Source organism: Dermacentor variabilis, chromosome 2 (assembly GCF_050947875.1).
Source record: "Dermacentor variabilis isolate Ectoservices chromosome 2, ASM5094787v1, whole genome shotgun sequence".
NCBI classification, from domain to species: domain Eukaryota; kingdom Metazoa; phylum Arthropoda; class Arachnida; order Ixodida; family Ixodidae; genus Dermacentor; species Dermacentor variabilis.
In genome coordinates this window covers 72358967-72381948 of record NC_134569.1, presented here as the reverse complement: position 1 = coordinate 72381948, position 22982 = coordinate 72358967, and the positions used below count along the sequence as shown (strand labels likewise).

The window sequence follows — 22982 nt, the reverse complement described above, 5'->3', positions numbered from 1 at the left end:
ACATATATAATCGAGCAGAAACGCAATGCTATCGTAAAAGCTGCGCGACCGGCGACGCGCCAGCATAGCGCAACGCCGGTGTTTCAATCGATTCATTGGCATGGCTCGCGTTGCGTTCAAGAGAGAGAGAGAGAGAGAGAGAGAGAGAGAGAGAGAGAGAGAAAATACACTTTATACAAAAGAGCACGCGAGTGTAGGTAGCTCCTCCGCTCTGCAGTGAGTGGTCTTCTTAGTCCAGAAGTCCAAGGCGTTAGCTGCCCTTTTCGCTCCGTTGGCCAGGTTGAGCTGGGACGTCGAGTCGGAGCTGAACAACGCTGCCTACCATTGCCGCTTGGCGTGTGCATTACGGGTGCAAGATCTGCTGGTTTGCAGGCGCTAGCCCATAACGCGTGGTAAATCGTTGCGCATTAAACCTTTTGTTGATACCGGGACACATCCGTTTCACTTTGCACGATAAATACTGCGACTGCGCACACGTCTATACTGATTGCTCAACTACATCAACCAGTTAGGTGGCGCTGTAGTTATACCAACAAAGAGAATAACACAATGGTTCCAGACTTCCCATATCACTACGTCTACACCTGCAGAGCTCGCGGCTCTTCGCGATGTACTTCATGTGATCAACACAGAGAGTCCTGAAAAAGGGGCAGTCTCCTCCGATTTAAGGCCGGCCTCACTATGTATACAGTCGCTTCCCCGACATCGAACTCACAATCAACTTGAGAGAGAAACGCATCACTTGAGAGGAAAATGCCATAGTATCTCTTTTCAATGGGCACCATGCCATTGCGCTATCACTTAAAATGATGTCGCAGATAACGCAGCTCCGATGTCAAACCAAGACGACCGCTGCGTCCTCATTCCTATGTCAAGGACAGCCGCTACGTACAAGACAGCTTCGCATTCTAGCACATACACTCTCCTTAGCACAGTGGAATACCTCACATACAACGAGCACCAAACTTCACAGGCTAAACTCTTCGCATCAACTCGGACCTCCGGCCGAAATGCACCGACACGACGAGTCCTTTCTGTGTCGGTTGTGGTTGGGAGTTACTTTCACGAATGCTTATTCAGTGGTAATTAGAATGGCTGACAATTCTGCATGTGATGTCTGCGGCTGTGAGGAGAACACTGACCACCTATTTCGTCACTTTCCTCAATTTGAAGCACAAAGACAATATGTCGCATTCAGCAAATTAGATTATCGTCTTCTGAGTGAGCAGAATACTGTAGAACACCTATCATCGACGCAGAAGGCAGTGAAGGCACTTTTGTGCTTTCGGAGAACGTCTGGCTGGTGCAAGTGCTTTGGACTCTTGAAGGCTGTCCCTGCAGGTATCTCTGTACATGTCTGCCTCCTCTCCTCGTTATATTCCCCTTCTCCCTTCCTTCAGCGTAACGTAACCAACCGGACTCTTGACTGGTTAACATCCCTGCCTTCCTTATATATATATATTATATATATATTTCAGGCCAAATAGATTGCGCCATATTAGTAAAATAGAGCTCCTACTATTCGACTTCAAAGATAACGAAACTCTCTTTTGTATAAATTATGTTTTTCGCACGCCGCAGTTCATATTCTCCACGAATGAGGCTTTTTACACCATTTTACAAGCACAAGATTTCTGACGTATAACGTTGAGTCCACAATTTGTTAGGTAACATATAGATGAGCCAGACAGAAGATCTGATGGAATGAAATTGCTAAAAAAGTTTCTCAATCACATGCAACCGTCTCCAAAGTTTATACTAACTTGTGTCACGAGCACCCAAGAACAGTCGGGTCCATTAGGCACATGCCATTGTCTTTAGCGCTTCAGTTATGTACCAGATGTAATGGTGTGACGTTCCAAATATTGTACGGCGAAGTGTTTCTTTGCACGTTGCTTGAAACTGGACCAGTTTGAGTATGATTCGAAACAGACGGAAGAAAGACTGGGAGCACAAAATTATATATTGTCAACGCACACCTACGTGCGAGAGTGACAGAGAGAGAGAAAAAGGGTGGGTGGGTGGGGTGGGGAAAGACAGGGAATTTAACTGTAAGAGCTTCCAGTTTGCTACCCTACAGTGGGGAGTGTAAGGAGAAATAAATGACGGAATGAATAGCGGAAAGACAAAGCAAAGGCGCGAAAGAAAAAGATAGTGGAGCTGCGGAAGGTCACACTCATTTCATATTATCAGGAGGACCATATCACATAATAGTTTTTCGTCATCACCCGCATTGACGATAATAAACTCAGTGCAGAAGGCTTTATTTGCGCTACTGAGGTTTCTGATGTCTACAGGCCATCGTGGTAGACCGTAAGAACGCCGCCCACTCAGCTCTATAGTATACGTGGTTTGTGCTCATCTCCCTTTCTCTCTCTTCCCTACCCTTCTCTTTGTCTTTTTATGCTCCATGCTCCCCCCCCCCCCACGTAGAGTAGCCAACCGGTGTATCTCTAGCTAACCTCCCTACCCTTATACGCATCCTCTCTCTCTCTCTCTCTCTCTCTCTCTCTCTTTCACAATAACTTCTCATTTCATTCTACTTAACACTGTTGATAGCGGGGCTATAGTTGGTAAGGATGCAGTGATAGAAACTGCGCGACAGGGCGGGATACAAGGAAAGAAGGGCACGGACGAGCGCAGATTTACAACTGAGTTTGCTGGGGAAAAAAACGACAACATTACATATGTGTATTGCTAGAGAGTCCTGTCATTGATCATCACAGTTACATAGACGAAAGCATAACGAAGCAAACATGAGTCGATTGCGCTCGTCTGTCCCAGTCTTTGTGTCCCATCTTGTCGCGCAGTTTGTATGAATGAAACCTTTCCCTTGTACTGTAGCCCAGTGCAAGTAGCAGGCCAGAGACACACTCCTACGTCCAACCTTGCCGTTGTTCCTGTCATTATGCATTCCCCCCTCTCTCTCTCTCTCTCTCTCTCTCTCGTATTCAGTTAAGTGAAGTTCTCAACTAGCGCGCAATAAAATTAAACGCATATTCTGCTGAAAGTCCATTGAAAAATATTAGCAGGCCTTGCGAGTACACCCGTGTCTTCATAAGCTGCAAAAACTGTGTAAAACGTGATATAAGAACAATCAATTCAAATGGGGTAATGGAAGGAATATTAAGATGATCCCCCCAAAAACAATATCAGATCATATTTTCTTGCCCGGAGCCTGAAACGCATGCTATTTGTGGGTGATAGATTCGTCCTGTAGGAACAAGTGGAAGCGCATTCTAAATTACAGTTCAAATTACTAATGTTGCTCGACCCCTCATTTTCATAGCCGCGTTTTAATCGCAATCCGCGCTCTGATGCTATTTGCAGTTGTTCCTGAACCGCTTGTCATCTAAAGCTTAGCGACCGCCCTCAGTCGACCTCGGCGTCTCTGCCTTCACCAAGCTGCACAAGAACACCGGGCTGCACTGTTCAACAAACACCTCTCTTTTATCTATTTTCTGTATCTACTGTCACTGTTCTCTGTCCATATTGCAACCAACCGTTTTGAAAAAGCCCACAGCGAAAGTACCCAAAATTTCTGATTCCATTAAATAGATAGTTCACTAAGCCATGCCAATCAACCATACGCCCATACGCTCAAATTCTATTCCTGGCCATTACCTTATTTGTCCGTGTACTAGGACAATGGTCACAACCAACGTATACACTTAAGGCAGCCACAGCGCTATTTTTCTTCCTGTAGTCTAGGTCTACGGGCCTGCCAGATAGGGTGCGATAGTGACGTGCGCAGCCTCGAAATTTCGTGTGCCAATTCCGGTGGCATTACTCATCTTTTTCCCTTCCTATAGTTTCCAAACCTTGTTCCTTTGCCGCCGGCACAAGGTAGCAAACCGGGCTCTTTTTGTTTATTCTTAACCTCAATGTCCTTGCTTTACTTTCTTTCTATCTCTCTCCGTAAAAGAGAATCGTTTTGCGACTAAATGTACATTCGTCTTTGTAATAAGTTCCTTAGCTGAACTAATCTCAGCATTTGGTGCATCGCGACTACTCCTTGGAGGAGTAAACGTTTTGTCCAGAGGTGTCACGGTGTTCTGGCTAAGTGTGCGCGCTCTCACAATCAGCCAACCTTTTTGAAACTGATTGTGCCCGTTCCGTCTTATTTACCTTGTTGCAGGCTCTGAACAACATGACGGATCCATGGTCCGCCTTCACCATTTGGTTTCTGACTGGCCCGTCCCGTCTTGAGGTAAGCGATAACGGGAACCGTGTCAGCGATGCGTGAAATAGTTGCTCTATTGGCGCCGAAGGACAAGGATATATATATTACCGAAACATTATACTATGGCGTGTTGTAATGAGAAAAATGCATGCGCTTTTTGGTAGAAAAGAGAAAGTACAATTTAATGGGCTAATCAAGCTTGCCTCTTGCTAATCTACAAAGCGGCAACCGTTAGAAGCTGTCCGACGAGGATGACACGCTGTATGTCGGCTGCACTTGATACAGAGTGGTCCTGATGCTGGCGTCTGTAGGCTCAGAACAGCACGACGCATAGCTGTGTTCCGCGCCGCGGTTCACTGACGTTATCGGCTGGAATGTGCTGTATTACATGTGAATGTACGCATGGAATTACGGAGCATTCGACCGCGTAATCTCTCTGCCTGCACGCTAACTTACAATTGTTCAATTTAGGCGTACAGTTTGACAGCGAAAGCTGAAGTTGGTGCCACGTTCAGTCCCAGTAGATTGCTTTCATTATTATTTGCGTATATATATACAATTCATAGACAGTACACGAAAGGGAGATGGAAGCTGTCATCTGCCACTGGAAGGGGCACGACACTCCCCTACTCTTATGAAGGAGGGCACAGAAATTCGGAAATGAAGTATATAGGAACGTATTATCTTCTGATTCAAAAAAAAAAAAAAGTTCCGGAAAAGAAAAACAAAATAAAGAAAAAAGAGGGGAGGGGCGTTGTCGTGTAGTTTGTGTGATTCTGCGCGTCCATATGCCATACCGAGAATTGTGCATCAACCTTATCTATTGCTCTGCCAATTTCGCAGTGAATCAACGCGGTGAAATGGCATACCGTTTAGACGAGAGAGTCGAAGTCGATGTCAAATCCGTCGCCGCAATAGGACAAGCGCTAATTGAAAATCGCAGGATAATATCTTGCGCAGGACCAGACCGCGATTGTGTTACCGCGCAAGTTGATAATCCATAATGCTATGCAGCACACCAGCGCTTCTCTCTGTCCGTTTTGTCAGTCACTCATCCGCCCGTGCACTCTGTACTACACGGTCAGCGCCCCTTTTCTTTGCTAACGTGCATCACGTCTGCACGCCACGGAGAAGTTTCAAGCTCTAGCTCTCCAACATGTCTACCGCTTGCCCTAATCGAACGGGTTTTCTGCCAGGGGTAGAATGCGTTCGTGGCATTTATTCGCGTAGGTTTCCATGCGATTGGTCAAAGCTTAAACACTTTCAAGCCATGTTCGTCGCTTTTAGTTCCGGTTCGTTTACATGTATTGTCATGCGAATAAATAAATTTATTGATTGAAAAAATTCACTTATCGATATCCTACTGATACACCTCGCGCATTATATTGCACATTGCCTTCAATCCTTCGCAATATTAACTGTCGAGCAATTACGTAATATATTCACCCCGAGTACATATATGATGTCAAATGCATGCGGAACTTTATGAGAGAGACTTGATCACTTTATCATCACAACCTTTCGAGAAAATTCTCATCAATTTGATGTAGGCCCTTTCACTGTCACAGACGACGAAAAGCAACGATGAAGTGCGTTTCGAATATCGCGAAATAGATTTGATATTCCACACTGCTGGATCAATGTGCCAACTCGCTCCACGACGTTACACATTCATGTCTGGGTTTATTCAAAGAAAATCAGTTTTTACCGTATATTAGTAGACGGTAAGTCCACGTTGAATTATATGCTGCTTGCTTGTAACAGCGGCATGCAAAAAACGAATACATTTTTTGCTTTTGTATCGCACCAGTCAGTAATAAGAAGCTGTTTTCAGATCTTAGAAGAATGTAACTACGTGTATCACACATTTTCTTAAATGTAATTCTTTTTATTCAGGCTTTTTAAAGTTGAAGTGTGTGTCTGGACCAAGTATATAAACCGACGTTTTGCCACCAAAAATAGTAACCTCGGTCCTGTAACGAAACAAAAGAAAAGAAAAAAAAGAACTAATCGCAACTACTTCTCGCTTCCGTCTCGACGGTACACACTTCTGCGCCGTGTCTATGTGTCGGCAGTTTCCAATAACGTAACTGGCGTTGACAAAACCAAACCGGCCTTTCCTTTATCTTTCGACATTGGGCAAAACTAGCCAAAGCATTCGATGCCGGTGAAGCTTTTGTGCTCCTGTCAGCCGTTCGCTGTAATCTGTTGCGTGACAGTCGCCGCAGTTCCTGAAAGCTGCAAGTTTCGATCGTTTCGCTTTTTCAGTGTCCACGCCCCTTAGCCTCCCGATAAGGTGGCCTGTTTTCCGTTTCTGTTCTTCCGTTGGCGCTCTCTTCTAGCGTTATTTCTTTTTTATCCTGATTTGACCGTAGTAATGTTTGTCGACAAAGATCGATCGCACACTATGTGGTGTCTTTTCTTTCTTTCTCTCTTTTCCTTTTTTTTTACGGACGAAAAGAAGCCAATAAGGTACACATACAAGCACTGCCACAGGCTCACTTGTTCCTTATTGTTTTTAATGCGAAAGCATTATATGCCCCATTGAGCGAAAATCCGTGTTAGTCTGCACGACCGAAAGATGGTACCAAAAATGGCTGACGGCGCGAAGAGTAAAAACCTGTCAAAAATGCCCGAACTGACGTGAAATTTCTCAAGGAAGTTCCTGTAAACAGAGTAAATTATTGTATATTAAAAGAAAATGTGGTACATCTCGGTCTGGGCGGGAATCGAACTCGGACCTCCAGGGTTCTGACTGGCCAAAGGTGTGTCTAGTGAGTGCGTCATTGCAGACGTCACGTCGCAGCTATCTGGCTTACCAAACGTGGGACATAGCACGTGCGTTAAATTAATCGGCGCAGCCAATGGGAAAGAGGCGGCGCCACGTCGTGAGTGTATAAAATGAGCGCGTTCGTGGCGTTGCAAGGTCTGCAAACGGCATAATTTGCTTTCGCATTCCCCTCACGTAAGCAGTCTTAAGTGTCTCTACCGAATTAAGTTCTTTTTTTTTTCTTTCTTAGAGGGAAATGAAAATGGGGGGCGGAGGGGGGGGGCAGCTTCCACCTATGCTTTCTTTAAATGCTAGTCAACAGAGCATGTTTCCACGACCCTTTTAGAAAACGCTTGACGACAGTAAGTTCAGCGTAAGTGGTGTTACGGAATTTGGTTTCAGTCTCATTGGTGAAGTGACAAGGATGTGCCACCTCTTAGAATGAGGTCGCAGGTTAAATTCGTGGCCACAGCATCCGCGATTCCTATGGGAGCGGGGCTTAAGATAACTCGTTTACCGATCATTAGACGACCGTTAATGAACCGTTGTTGGTCAAAAACAATTCTAAGCCTTCCACTACAGCCACTAGAGTGTCTTTCATAGCCCCAGTTTAGTACTGTGAGGTTAAATCTCGTGAAAAAAAAAAGAGAGTGCATTCGTATACAAAAACCAGTTTAATCCACAAACCCAATGCATCATTTTTTTTTAATTTTTGCTATTCCGAGTTTCATGGCAGAAAGACGGCGCTACATTACACGGACGAAGAAAGAAGAGACACATACCTGCGCTGATGTGTGTGTCCATTCTTTCTTTATGCGCCTTTGTAAATTTCAGCTCTGTTTTTCATATATATATATATATATATATATATATATATATATATATATATATATATATATATATATATATATATTATATATATATATAAATAAAGGGAAAATGAGACATCCACCCGTTCGTAGCAATTGCTACAAAGGAAACCCATACGGGTTCCTCGAAAGAAAAGCCTCATAGTTGAAGAAAAATTCGTCCGGGACTCGAACCCGGGACCACCGCCTTTCCGGGGCAGCCGCTGTACTCTACCATCTCAGCTAACCAGGCGGCTAGCAGATGGCAGAGCGAAGTCGAATTTGTCGACAACACATTTCGGCGAGTTTGTATATATATATATATATATATATATATATATATATATATATATATATATATATATATATATATACACAAACTCGCCGAAATGTCAGCTTTCGTGAACGCCTAGTTTGATGCTTAAAAAACTGATTTCATCGCGCCAAAGCTAACGCAAAGTCCATAGAAGCGTTTTTGATGCGTTATAGTTTCCAGATGCGAATCGTTGAGCGAACCACCTACTCAATATTTATTAATATACTAATTGATTCGTCCTCATGAAATTTCCCCGTTCCCTCTTTCTCATTCTCTCTCTTTCGTTGTGTATGTGTGTGCGCGCGCGTGTGTGTGTGTGTGCGTGTGCGTACGTGCGTGTGTGCGTGCGTGCGTGCGTGCGCGCGCGAATGTACTCTCCATGGCCAGAAATAAAGGTGAATAAATTCTAAATTTCCTGAATGTAGAATGGTATTTGGCCTTTCTGCCGTTAACACAAGATACATAAATACTATTCAAAGAAGCAAAGAGTCGTAGAAGGTAGCTTAAAGGTAAGCCTTACCCACCCCCAAGAAGAGCGACAGTCGGCCTAATCAGAACCACCTCGACAGCACAAGGCCTGCGCGAACGCCTCCTGGATAGCACAATGCATGTGCACTTCGACCCATGACGCCATGCTGCCTTTCCCGACTACAATTGAATCTAGCGTGAATGCTCCCAAGTAAGAAGCGGTGATTTTGACGTCACCGATTTCATCACGCTGGACTTGGCAATGGAAATTTTCGTGCAAGTAGCATGACTTCATAAAGCGAAGTGCACAGGCCCGCTATCTAGGAGGCGTTGCCACACTGATTTATGACGTCGTGCTACTAGGCCCGAAATTTCAATTTCCAAGCCAGGCGTGACAGAAATGGTGACGTCAAAATAATTACGGCTTACTCGGGAGCATCTCCATTAGGTTTTATGGCAGTCGGGCGAGGCAGCATGATACTTCATGAGTCGGAGTGCATTGGCTATCTAGGAAGCATAGACCGAACCCAGGGTAGGGAGAAGTGAATATTTTAATGTGTAAGCATTCTTTGGCGAGTACCGCAGCAAAATCTGTTCGTCCCGCGACACCTTATATCTGCAAAATAAACGCTTTAGTTAAGACATGATAATGTTATGATAGTGTAATTGTAGATGATTGTTAGCGTTAGAAAAATATTTCTGAGCGGGATCCGAACCATGGACCGCAGCGTGGCAGGCGGATGTCTGCGTGAGCCACGCACGAAAAAATTGTTACATCACCGTCGCCGCGTCAAGGTCGTAACGAGAAAGAGAGAGAAAATAATGCAGAGAAAGGCAGGGAGGTTAACCAGAGGTAGTTCCGGTTGGCTACCCTGCGCAGGGGGAAGGCTTAAGGGGGATAAAAAGAGAAACAGAGTGGAAGGGGGAGATAGAAAGAAAGGGAGACAAGCATGAACAAAGCGCGTACACTACAGAGCGGTGGGGCGCGGCATTCTTGGAGTCTGTCGTGAAGCCCCGTAGACCGCAAGAACCTTAATAGCGCGAGTAAGGCCTTCGACGTGGATGTTCTTTCGGAGCATTGGCCTAAAGCTTTTAGTTCTGAAAGTGGACGATTGTCCAACTGGTCCAGTACTCTGCACATCACTTGTCTCTCAGCATTGTATCGCGGGCAGACACAGATAATGTGTGCGAGCGTCTCGTCGATGTTACATGTGTCGCACGTGGGGCTGTTGGCCATTCCTATGAGGAAAGCATATGAGTTTGTAAAGACAACGCCTAGCCGCAGACGGTAGAGCATGGTCTGTGTCGTAACGAAAAGCAAGATTAAGAAAGAAGAAAAAAATGCTGTGGTGTGGAAAAGAAATGCGGTTGTAACGCATCAACTGAGACGGTTTCGAGTCAGTTGATACGATATATCTACAAAATAAATGTATAATTTGTCAAGTTAGCACATGCAATCGTCATACCCTTGTAATAGTAGATTATTCGTGGCGATGGGGAAACATGCATAAGCCAGCTAAATACGTAAACAAAAGCAAAGTATCAGCCGAGGCAAAGAATGCTTGCACATTTGCAGACAATTATCAGAATTTCTGGACCATTTTTTTTCCGTTGATGGTGGCATCTTCTGGCATTAAGACATAATGAAGTCAGTTTCTTTAGCGCGTTATAAGCAAACGCTCCAACATCAGAAAGAACTCATAACAGCTACCGCTGCAAAAATTATTTCGTGTTTTATAAAAAGCCATTTGTAAATGTTATTCTTCACTGTGTAGATTCTCGGTCTATGATAAGACATTGGGAAACGGTAAATGACCTTAATCGCGTTCCACTAAGCAAAATTGCGAGGCTGCGTCACATCAGACTGACCTCACGACATCACTAAAAGCTGTGAAGAAAAGGTGTAGAGTCAGAACATAAGACAGTGGCACCCAAACAAACCGAAAAAAAAATATTGTCCAATGAACCTGTAAAGGCCTCGGTGCAATTCCTTCCTCCTTATGCAGTTTGAAATATCAACAGTCGTCGACCTCATCGAGACTTGTCTCTCTATCCTAGCATCTGGTCGTGTCCAGTGTTCAAAAGAAAAAAAGAGAAGGCTTTCTGTGAAAGATTCCGCCCACTTACCATTCGTCACGGAGGGAAGGCCAACTCCCCAACCACGCCGCGAACAAAATCAACGCCGCCAGCAAGAAAGAAATCGAAGGATTCCACCGAGTTTCGTGAGTGAGAAAAGCAAGTTCGCCGTTGTTCTTGTCCTTCTTCCTCCGCACGCGCCGTTTTTTCGTCCCGCCTGGGAAAGCAGCGATCGCTATTGCTTTCGGAAACAAGCGGCACATCCTTTCCCACCTCGGCAGGCACCAAGACCGGCAGGAACAGCAGCGCCCCTGGCCTACAACTGTGCTCCTCGCGTTTGCCGGCGGCGCAGCGATAGTACAGCGAGGCGCCACCGACGTCGGCTTCCACCACCTCTTCGCCGCGTAGCGCGATTGAGACGGCCGAAGACGCAAATTTGATACTCTACAACTGTCGCCGCCTAGCCAGCTGTTGGTGTCAGTGTGCTCGCCGCACAGACCCGCTGTGTTGTCCCGCTGATCGCGTCGCGTACTCCGCGCGACGTCCCACCGCGCGGATGAACCCTGTGGTGTCATGCTGAACAGCAAGCGGCATTAAAGAAGACGCCGCCCGAAGAATATTCCGTATCGTCCTGGAGAAGGGACGAGGAAGGGAAAAAAAAGAGAACGGCACATTAATAACGTGAGTTTTGCATTTCATCGCTTCAGTTTTCTTTTTTTTTTTTTCCGGCTTGACAAGGGGGCGTGCACCGCCGTTGTTGTTCATCTCGCCGAAGCCACTAAACGGTAAATTTTAGGGTGCTCTTAGTACCCAAGCTGCTTTTAGAACCGTCATATTAAACTGTCGTCTTATGCTAAAAAAAAAAGTATGTTCGTGACCTAGATCGGTTTGCTAGTCGGTGCCGGGGAATCGTGAACGTGAAGGGGTTGGCGAGTGCGGCGGACAGCTCTTGCGAGCGAAACGTTTTGTGAAATCCGCCCTCTATTCTCGAGGCAACAGACGAATGTGCTGTTTACATTCCGATATTTCAACCTAAGCAGTCTTCTTTCGGTATCAAAACACTAATAAACGTGGGACAGTTTGAAATATTCTGATTACCTTTCGTTGAGGCAGATTGTCAAGGTAATATTGCGTTTATGAGTGTCGGTATTAAGCTTAGATACTGTTAACTTCTTGTCCGTTGTTTTTATTTAATTGCACAATACGATAAGTCAATGCGTCATGTTCCTAGGTTGTGTTTTGATTTGTTAAATTTTAATTCCCTAACTTTCTTAAATTTATTCTTTAATTTCTGCTTCGTACTAGTACACGATTGCCATCTAGCATAGTGGGTTGTGCTGTTTCACCTGGAACTTACAAACTTATCAAGAAGCCTAACCTTGGCGTGCTACAGTGATGCTCTTTCGGTCCTAATTATGGCGCAAAAGTATTTAGACCTTCAAAAAAAGTATATGGTTTGCTGGGCTAATCGCTACTTCATTCTTGACGCAAGACAGACAAAGAACATTAAGGAGGTCCTGAGAAGCGCCGCACTTAGAGCAGCACTGTGGGCTGCTCCCACCTGGGTACCGGGAGGTCTATAGCCTCACCGCCGGAGAAGCGCGAAAAAAGAAAAAGATTCGACACCAAGGAAAGAGCTTTGTCCGTTTTAATTTCTGTTGCATTATATTTGGCGCTGTTTAATTGCCTGAAGGTTGAAACAAGCCTTGCTCCGTCTACACGTGCGCGGCAGCCCACCCACCATCCAGCTCTTGCGTTACCCCACAGTGGGCGTCGTCGTGCAGTCGTCGTGCTACCGCCGTGCTTTCGTTGTCACGATGTCGTCGTCGTGCCCCAGTTGTGATCGTTTTCGTGGGGATCTCCTCATTGCAACTAATTGGGGCAGCTTGCACGAGTTGGAAGAAATTTCGCGCGATGTTGGGGGCGTTTGTGGAAGATGAACTATCGAATGTCGCAGCGAGTTCACGGCTATAATTTGCTTCTTGCCACGTGACGTTACGGAATAAAAAAGAACAGCTGCATTGCCATGAGTGCTATCTCCGTGGAAATAATTTGGCTGATAGGCTCTTTCCAGCAGCGAGTAAATATCGCGCGTTTTTTTTTTTTTTTACGTGAGATGCAGGGGAAGGGAAAGAAAGGCAGAAGTTGACAGGACTCTGTTCATTTGTCTAGTCTACATGTGTGGAAGACCTGAGGGAAAAATGAAATGCTACGCCTTGTGTCGAAATTTTAAATCAAAATTATGTGGGCACGAGTCAGGCTAATGAGCATGCGTACTGACCCAGCAACTCTTTGCTCCGTGTAGTCTGTCTTCGGGGTGTCCGGCTGCTTTCGGTCGACGGTTACCTAATCCGCTTCTTATATTCCATGGTAGTTGCACTGGGACAGATACACAAGTACACTGCAACGAATATCAGTGTTCCTTCAGTATACGTCGTAAGTGTTCCAATGATTCTGATTGAGTTACTCTCAACCGGTCATTGCCGTATTTTCTCTCTAAACGTCTCGTCCTCTCGACCGCGTGACATTCCTTGAGAACCTACCGACAGGTCGTAACGTCTCCTCAGTGCAGAACGCTACTATAGCTGGTTTCAGAGAAAATATACCACACTCTCAGTTAATGTATTTCTTAACAGTGTTCTTTTTTTTCTTGTTGTTGTTGTTGTTAGGGGTGGTGTTCTTTTTTCGCGGTAATGGTTACTAGTTCAGACGAGCCCGCGTGGGTCATGTACGCTTTGGAAAACACCGAGCGTCTCCTTCTGTGGACATAAATTTTCGTAACGCGAACGGCACCACATAATCATCCTGTTGCTCATATAACCCGCTGACTGAAGAAAAAAAAACAATAATTCTACAGGAGCGCAGTTTAATTATTCAAGGCACGCTGAAACTGTTGTATGCAAAATACAAAACATGGTACGGCAGAAGCGAGCATCGCAGTTGGCGTCGTTCCCGTTAAAAGTGGCGTGCAGGGCAGTACGACCAAGGAAGGAAGTCGAAGGTAATGTCCTTTTAATGAGATAACTTTGCATGGCTGCGCCATCCCTTCATGTGCGCCCATTAAAACATTCGCCTAAAACTCTGAAAGTGAGCTGCGCGCCGGGGGAGGGGCGCTCCCGGCGCCGCGTCGTTCGCAAAGCGCTATAGTTCCAGCTAACGCGTCGCGAATGTCCTCTTTCGACGTCAGTTTAATGACATAACGGCGCATCAATTCAAACTATTCCGAAATAGTTTACCAAAGCCCGATAGTCGTTCAAGATGTCTGGAAATATTCGTGCGTTCGCCCCCCCCCCCTCCCCGCCTCCCGCCTCCAAGTTTGCTCCTTTTATTATTTCGCGAATCTGGGCAAGGAAGACGACGCGATTGTGAGGCGCATGTATTCCCTGTGGTTCAGGGAATGTTTTCGGATAATTGCGCCAGCGTCGCTCGGAACTAATACAGGGGTCGCGCGGCTCGAAACTGTTTGGAAGCGGGGAGAAGGAAATTACACCGTCTCCTCCTAGACAATATTTTTTTTTCCACTTTTTTGCTGTACTTATAGGTTCCGGCGGGGAAGAAAGGGTTCTCATCTGGTCTTTTTTTTTTTTTTTTTGCTTGCTTATAGCTATCCAACGCGCGGCGGCGTTGTTGACGGATATTGGCGGCGTCCCTTTTCTCGTTTCCTGGAGTTCCTCTTGCACGACTCTGATATTGTTGCCGTGTTATCTTCCGTATTCTGCGCTCTGCTTATAGGAGCGGATCACTTTTCGTCTCAATTGTGCGTCATGAGGACAGTATCGATGACGAGCCGTGTTGGCGTATACGTTTGACTCTCATGGTTAGGTTCGAGTTTTCGGGAGCCCTCACCCCAGGGCCAAAGCTGAAGCGTTCATACTGCGATCCTTATCTGTGGACTGCAGACGCAATTTGTGCTTTTTTCGACCATCAGTACGGCTTAATGAAGTTTTCGCGTGATATGCGGAAGTCGAGACTTCATTGGCTAACCCCGCCCCTCTCCAGTTTTTAGTGTACATAACCAATGGACTTTTCTTTGATGTAGTGTTCGGTAACCATATCACCTTGTGCATATTTGTTTGTGGCCAAATAAACTCAATTAGTAGTCAGCGCTCGTGTTTGTCCTTCTCTTATCATTCCTTCGACTTTATTTACTTTTCCTTCAGCGCATCAGAGCTTCTCTCTGCAGAAATCCATACCATAACTATAAAATCTATCTCACCGAATAGACAACGCACAGCAATATAGCCCTCAACCTCAGTGAACAAATCCAACGAACGCACCAGTGTTCCGCGGAGTCAAACAATAAGTCCCCACATGAGACATGTACATGTAATGTCGGCTAATGGGTGTTTTTAAAGCACATATACCTCCTAGTAGAATAGCGCATAATATTGAACGCATCTTGGAGTTTCATATTTCTTATGATAAGGCCACTACATTCTTATAACACTGGGTATATTCCATTGGGTATGTGCTCTTGGCCAATCTCCGGAATGGCCATCTGCAACTGAGAAACAAGGGGTATAGAAGCCCTAAATGTATTTCGATATGTGCCGTACTTTTATGTCATACGCCTCTCATCGACATTCTTCCCTCGACGGGCATCATACAGGGCCTTCATTCGTGTGTCAAAGCTAACAGCTGCAGGCGACGAGGTCGTAGGCGTGTCATCCTCTATACTGCTGCTACCTTGCTAACTCAAACAAGCTTCGCACTTTATCCTTTATACATTTAAAAGCCCTTAAACAGTTCATTGTGTCGGCGTGCTTTTTCTTACTGTTTCTTACTTTCAATTTTTATTTTATATCCATGATCAAATAGAGCAGCTTACGAACACCTTGAAAAAATCTGCTTCACATCGCGCCATTAGCAACTGTGAGCACTCGTTGTTTTTCTTGTTGTTCCTTCAAATGTGCAGGCTTTCATCATTCCGAGATGGTGTATCAGAAGTCTATTTTATGGTTAAATATTAAGTTAAATCGTAGAGGAAACGTGGGCAGCTGGCCGACATTAACTTCGCCCAGGAAAGCGCCATAGTCACCAAATGCCATTACTCGGTAGGTTAGGTTGGGTCATTCTTAGTGGCGGGCGTAATCAGCGCGACAAAGACGCGCTGATTACAGAATCAGCGCGTCTCCTACAGAATCAGCCTAGTCTCCTACAGAATTCAAACGGTAGACGGCGCGATGCACGTATCGGCGCGGTTCATAGCCGCCCGCATTTGTAGTCGCCGAAATCTTCCGTGTTCGCTTTCAGAAAACGCGGACGCGATGGCACCGCGTAGGCTTCGTTTAGACACGTCTCGCCCAACTTGCAAAAGCTTAATTCCTTTCCCCACCCGGTTCCCCGACCTGCTCGCTACTTTGCCTTAATGACTCCGTTTCCATCCCATTTGCTCTGCGCTTTCCTTCGGCCTCGCAACTTTGCCCCAAAACAAATCGAGCCGTCGGCGCGCCATCAGCGCGTTTGCGGATGCGAAAAAGAAAAAAAAAGAAACGTTCAAGCCAGTCATTTCTCCGCGTGCTCGTTGCATATCGTCGTCTTTCCGCCGTGTCGCAACTATGTTACCAGACTGAATTCGACCTCTTCCTTCCGTTCACCAAAACCGGCGGCGCAACCGCTGCGCGGTAACTGCGCGACGCGTGCCCGGGCAGTCGGCGCATTCGCCGCGGGGCTTATAATGATTCCGACTGCAACGGCCGGGTCTGGAAGCTAGGGCACAGATCGGCCGTGGTGTGCCCTCCGGTGCAACACAGTGAGCGACGCTCTGGCGCGCCGTTGCGCACTCGCCGCCGTTGCTGCAGTCCGCTGTGCGCTACGCGGCCGGCATGGTATATATCGCGGCCGCTAATGGTCGCACTTCCTCCTGAATTCCCTTCTTCCTCCTCGACCGCTCCCTGTACCGCAAGCTTAGCCGGGGCTTCGCGCTGTAGGGGCGAGAGAAGGGCAGAAAGGAGCGGTCGGACGCTGCATTCCCACGCTCTGCCGCACCCACGACGTGCGCACGTGTGCTTCGCACTCCGAGAACTGTGCAGCGATGGTGCAGCTCCGCCAATGTGGAGTCGGCAGATTAGAGCCCGCTTTCGGGAAGTGGTCTACCAGTTTACATGGTCGCCAGTGGCTTTATCGAAAACCCAGATCGGGTAAACTAACTTTACTTTTCTTCTGATGTTTCTTTGTTCTGCATCTTTGTGTAATTCTCTCTTTTTTTTTGGGGGGGGGGGGGGCAAATTGGCAAATCCCATAGTAAGCAATGTCTTTTGAAATTCCTGCGCAAGGGGAAAAGGATGTCAATATGAAAATATATAAAAAAATGAAATCCCACCTAAGCACTTCTTGCGAGTTGTGAATGCGAAAGCATTAATGCCCAAATGAACGCCGCTGTGCGCTCCTTCGATTTATGAACACCTCGTGGGCAAGCAAGCGCGTTGAGACGCTTAGCAAACGTCTCCTAGATAGCACAAGGCCAGTGCACTTCGGTCCGTGACGTCATGCTACCTTGCCCGACTGCCATATAATGTAATGGCGACGCTGCCGAGTAAGCCACGGTGATTTTGACGTCACCGCTTTCGTCACGCTGGGCTTGGCAATAGAAATTTATGTCCAAACAGCATGTCATAGAGCGTAGTGCACAGGCCAGGCACTGGTTTAGCCCAATGTGCAAGAGAGTCGGCTTCTGAGCGTGGGGTCTTAGATTCGAAACTCACAACCACCAATGTCTTAACGCGGTAGCGTTAAGGACCCAGTGTCGCAGAAAGTCCGGCGTCGGCGGCGATGTGCGTATGAGAAAAATGACAACCATTCCACTCTGTGAAGATAGAATGGCAGCGAAAGATGACAGTCAAAGCTCTCAAACGAAAAGCAAAGTGCTTTCGCTGCCATTCCATCTTCACAGAGTGGAATGGTTGTCATTTGTTTAGCATCGCAGGAACGTTTTTCGTCGGTGGTCGTTTCGCACCGGCGCCGTGTTTACATTCTCGTTGCGACTCCCTCAGGCGCTCCTCGTAAGGATGTTGTTCTTCGGGTGCACAGTCGCGATCTTTTTGAGCGTGAACACGGGAGCGCGTGGCTTTCCGTACTGCCAGCGCGGTTTAGCGGCAGCGCCGACGAACAGCGCGCATGCGCAGTGCGTCTGGTGTGCGAAAATTTTACTTTCGCGCGCAATGCGTCACGCATGCACGCGCGTGTCATCTGCTACACGCGCACCGCAATAACGAGCCGTAGGCTGCAAGAGCGGTAACAATGTCGAACTTTACGTTCCACACAATGCATAAGTGAACTTAAAGCTATGCTATTTGCCGACATTCTGAAGATCATTGTTGGTCTATGGCTAGTCTATTTCTAGGCATTCGTATTACACTTGTGGTATATATATATATTTGTTCACATTACCACATTGGTCAGAGCAGCTGTTGAACTTCAGTATGGCCCGTGTTGTTAAGAGAGGCGAGATATAGTCCAATATTCTCTCAAGGGATATTCTCTGCGCACTATCGGTGCCGTGGTGCTGAGGCCGCTAAAGAAGGTCACTAGGATTATCTAAGTGTTGAGCAAAAGGAGAGCCGCATTTTTGACGCCCCACATAAGCGTCGACCAAGGGCAACGACAGATGAAGAGGACGCGCTTGTGGCAGCTGTAGTCGTGGAGAACCCGTTTCACTCTGCGCGGAAGGGCGGGAGCTACTGAATGTGGACGCTTGTCAGCATGCGGCGACGCCTCAGGAGTGCTGGTCCACGAAGTTCTGGGTTTGCCAAAAATCCCGTGCTCACTGGTTCGAACAAGGCGCCACGACTGCAATTTGCCGTAGCGCATTCCTCGTGGATTTCGGATGACTGGGGTCGAGTATTCTTCTCAGACGAGTGAACGTATTTAATACGTCAAAACCAACGCGTGCGAGTGCGGCAAGCAAGAAAGACGTGGTGGGAACTTTTTCTCAACGGACTTTATTTTGTGTGAAGGACTGAATTTAAAATAATTTCTATGCAGTTACGAGCCAGCCGCATGTGTCCACACACTTGGGTGGACACGTGGGGCGCGGTGTCAATGTATGGTCTCGAGCCTCTACCCCGCATGGAGGGCGCCTTTAATTCGCAGAGCGAAATTCGCTCTAGTGAAATCTTGGACGACGCGCTCGTTTCTTACACCCACACCGTTTTCCCAGATGCTGATTTTGTGTTCCCGCACCACCTTAAGTGGGTTCACACTACGAAGGTTGAGAAAGAGCACCTAAAAACTAGTAGGGCCCATCTGCTCCGTTGACCGGCCAAGGGCGCTGACATGAGCACCTGCGAAAATGTATGGGGGCTCATAAAAGCAGCCATGTTACGGCACCATACTTATTCGGCGACTTCTGAGAGCTGTGGGTATTTGGTTGCCATGAGTTGGAGCATCACAGAGCAAATAACTGAGTGCCTGCCTTGTAGTCTTCAGTGCCGTCTGTAATGGCAGAATCGGTTACTGCAAAAGGGGATATGACAAAATAATAACGAAATTCAAACAGCGAATAATCGCATCTTGCAGCTGTTACTTCTCTAAGCGTCTCAATATTTTGTGAAAAGTACAAAAGAAGGTCGGACGTTTGTATTCCTTAGCCTGCTTCCTGCATTCTGTTACTAAAGGAACCCGCGAGAAAAGAAAACTAGGTAACGATTTCCAAGTAATTAGTGTAACACTAAGAATGAGGAACACAAGATTTAAACTAGAAACATCTCGATTTTGCTTACAGTGATCATTTGGTTTCTGCCGAGGAAACAAAAAACTGCTAGCAGACAAGCGAGCGCTCCGGTGACGTGATGCGCGCGAAGGGACGCTACTCTTGTCGCGCATGCGCACAGATACTCTTGTCGCGCAGGCGCCGCTTAACTGCGGTGATAGTATCGAAAGACACGCGCTCCTGTGTTCATGCTCAAAAAGATTGCGACTGTACAAACCATACGTGTCCGCGCCATCGATAACGAAGCTGTTCTTAGCACCGATACCTCTCCTGCTTAAATACTGAGATAACCTTGACGTCACGCTATTTTTCACGGCCAGTGTTCTAATCTGTCTCGCATTTTGACATCTGCGCCGTCGCACTTCACCCGTACGTGATCACACACAGAGCACACAATGAAACCCATTGTGTACGGATTTATTAGAAATCGCTAAATCTGTTTCTGTTGCCGGACGCTGAAAAAAACTACGGAAGCTTAGTCATATACAGCTTTCGCTGTCAAAAATCATGAGCCATTCAATCCTGTGGAGTTGGATGGCCAGCGAAGCCATGTAGCACACGACAAAGAGGTGGCACAGAATTTTGAAAAAAGGTACGAACACATTGTCTTAATGGGTGGTCATCGGGACGAAAGGTACGGACGTCTGTTTGTACACACCCGCGTTCATTCGTGGTTTGCTTTCGTTATATACATTCGTGTTTTCAATTCGCGATATACTGAGGCAAGGAATTTGGGACCGAAATCACTGCACCGTCTGGCAGTGTGCCAGTGCAGTCGGTGCCTTCTCCGAGGGAGGGAGTGTATAGGAACGCTGGCGCGATGAGCGGCAGCGGAGCCTAGCTGTGGAAGGAGACGGCGACGAACGCGCGAGAAGTGGCAGGAGCGCGTTCGCGCGCTTACACCGAGGGGCGCCAAGGAGCCAGCTGCGGTAGAAGACAACGACGAACGCGCGAGCAGTGGCACGATCCATTGTTGAAGATAGATTTGATAGATGAAGATAGATGAGAAAGATAGATAGATAGACCACAACCTTCTCCCACACCACTTGTGCTTGCGCTGTTGTACTTCTGTGTGCATACATTTGTCATCACATCACCTTTGTCCTCATGAAATTGCTTCCTAGGCGTCTCACACTGTGCATCCGCCTGATTGGGTCTTTGCATTTCGGGACAGCTTGAGAACGGTGTGATGCATTTCATGACATGAATGCTGTGGCCTTTGCAGTACGTAAACATAAATATTCCTTGATATTACACGTTGCATGGGATGAAATCTAACGCAATTCTACGCATCGTCGTTGTATAGCAATTCATTGACGTTTCAATAAAACTACACTTAGTATAGACTCCAACATGTGCGACGGATCTGAGTTGTATAGCAATTCATTAACCATATTACTGAAGCTTCGCTTCATATAAACTCCGACATGTGCGATGGATCTGCATAATAATCTGTTTTGTTTCACGCACTGTTTTCCTTGTCCCGATATGGCTGTAACCGACGTGTCCAAGCTCAAGACCTAATACTCTGCGCTTGCCGACCTCAGCCACAGCTTCCACAGTGCTGCATACATTTAACGACGGGGAGTGCGGCAGCCGGAATTTGTCGGTGGCCTGCGCCCATTTTCGCAACTTCGGGGCCAGAAAGGGTCTCGCGCAGGTCCGAGATATAATTGTTTAATCGTTGGGCTCTCCGTGTGTCGCCTGTTCAAAATTTTTTCATCAGGTGTCTCGCAAGAGCGAGAAGTCCCTTTTTTTTTACCCTGCGTGCCTAATGGATGGTTAACCTTCGTTTGCAATTTAAAATGAGACGTCATGGTCAGGAAAAGCTTGACTTGGAGAACTAGTTTGGAATTTATGAAGCATTTTGCAGGAAGGGCTCTTATAATTTTCATCTGCGTTCGTGGCGTAACAGTAGTCGTAGTATATTACCCGGTAATATAACGTCTAACGAACAACTGAACTGAAAGACAATAGTACCTATGTATAGTGTACTATAGTTCTGTTGTTTATCAGTCAGCATGAACACGCATCGCCTTATGTCTAATCTGTTAATGCTTGTCGTGAGTCTGTATAATTCTAAATATGCGCGTATTAAGTCGCGTGGCATGCGCGTAGCGAGCGTCATTACTTTTATTGGCGCCGACGCATTCTTCAACTGTGTAGTTGAACACTAACAGCTTATTTTCGCTTATTTTGTCACCCGTGAGGGCAAGTGTGCGGACAGTGTGCTCTCAAATAAGAGTTTTTGCGAATACTTGTGTTCTTATTGTCTGTCTGGTTGGAACTGCACACTGTCCGGTAGTCCAGCCGTTAGATTGAGGTGCAGTAGTTAGGGCCCTAATTAGGGAGTAGTGCTACCTGAGTCGCACAATTTGGTATACCAACCCTTCTTACCATATTATTTTTGTCCAACATATGATCGTACACCTTATGTATCATTGTCATATTTTTATTTACATGTATATTTTACGCTCCTTACAGCGAATGCGTTTAGGCCACCATACAGCCGCATCATTAACATTGACCCCAAAATCGACTACATCGTACCACTTTCTGGTGCTCTTACACTTCCCCTGGTGCTTGCGCCATAAAGCTCTATTTATAATCAGATGCACTAATTGGTAATATCAGCTCTCTTGAATCGCAGTTTAAGGCTGATCAAGCAAAGGTTGTTCTTTGTGTGATTCTGAAGATGTTCGGGAACAGCACTCATTGGTGTTCTAAACTGATACGAAAAAAAAAACACGTGATATGTTACGTACTGTAGGTTACTCCAACATTTTGATTGCCCTCTTTCCTTCTTCCTCTCTTCAAAAATTCACTTTCTTGAATTTTGGGCCGAAACTGCGGCGCCGATGACATCAGCAGGACGTCAGATTTCTTCGAGTTTTCGCGTACCTACAGTGCATTTTTGTCGGGAAGTAAACAACACATACTGCACGATTTGCCAGGTTGAGTCATTGCGTACTTTCAAACGCAATATGTAAAATCGTTCTTTCATTAATAAGCATTTAAATGGCGTGAGAAAAGGGAAGGCAAGGATGTTTACCAAAAACGTGTCTGGTTGGTTACCCTACGTTATGGAAGCGAAAGGAAGAGATAGAACGGGGCGAGGGGACGAGAGAACACGGTGAATGTTGAAAGTGTGCAGACGGTACCACGCCGCCAAAAGGTGCTCGCACAAGTCAGTCGTTTTCAAAAAGCATAACAGCGCCTTCACTGGTTGTTGCACCGATGACAGGGGTGGCGACTGTTCCAGTAGCGTCTGCAGATGCAGGGGACGATCGTCCAGTCACCGCAATGCATTGGACGTTCACTGTCCTTATACGTCATATAAAAGACAGTGGTACAATAAGCGGTCAGGGTTTTCCTCGCAGCCGCAGCCATCACGTGCAGCACTGTCGGTCATTACAAGTCACAGCCAAAGTCAGTGAAGTCGCGAGACACTAGTGCCATAACCTTAAGGTGGTGTTGCCATTAATACCTCGCTTTTCCGACCTGCCCACTCGTAGTAAGACTGGCCAATAAGCGCCCCCGTAAGTTTAATGCACTAATCTGGCCTAACTTCACGCTTCTATTCAGTGACCCTCAGTTACGTCAGCTTTTCC

At 46.5% G+C, this 22982-nt stretch overlaps 1 protein-coding gene across 2 annotated transcripts in view; it reads left to right on the top strand.

The window, feature by feature from the left end:
• LOC142572083 (ADAMTS-like protein 5) overlaps positions 1 to 22982 on the top strand; it is a 214019-nt gene that overhangs the window by 151434 nt on the left and 39603 nt on the right. For both annotated transcript variants that reach the window (XM_075680917.1, XM_075680916.1), the window contains exon 2: positions 4139 to 4210. The gene's annotated coding sequence lies outside the window, so the exon portion shown is untranslated. The remainder of the gene's footprint in view (positions 1 to 4138; positions 4211 to 22982) is intronic.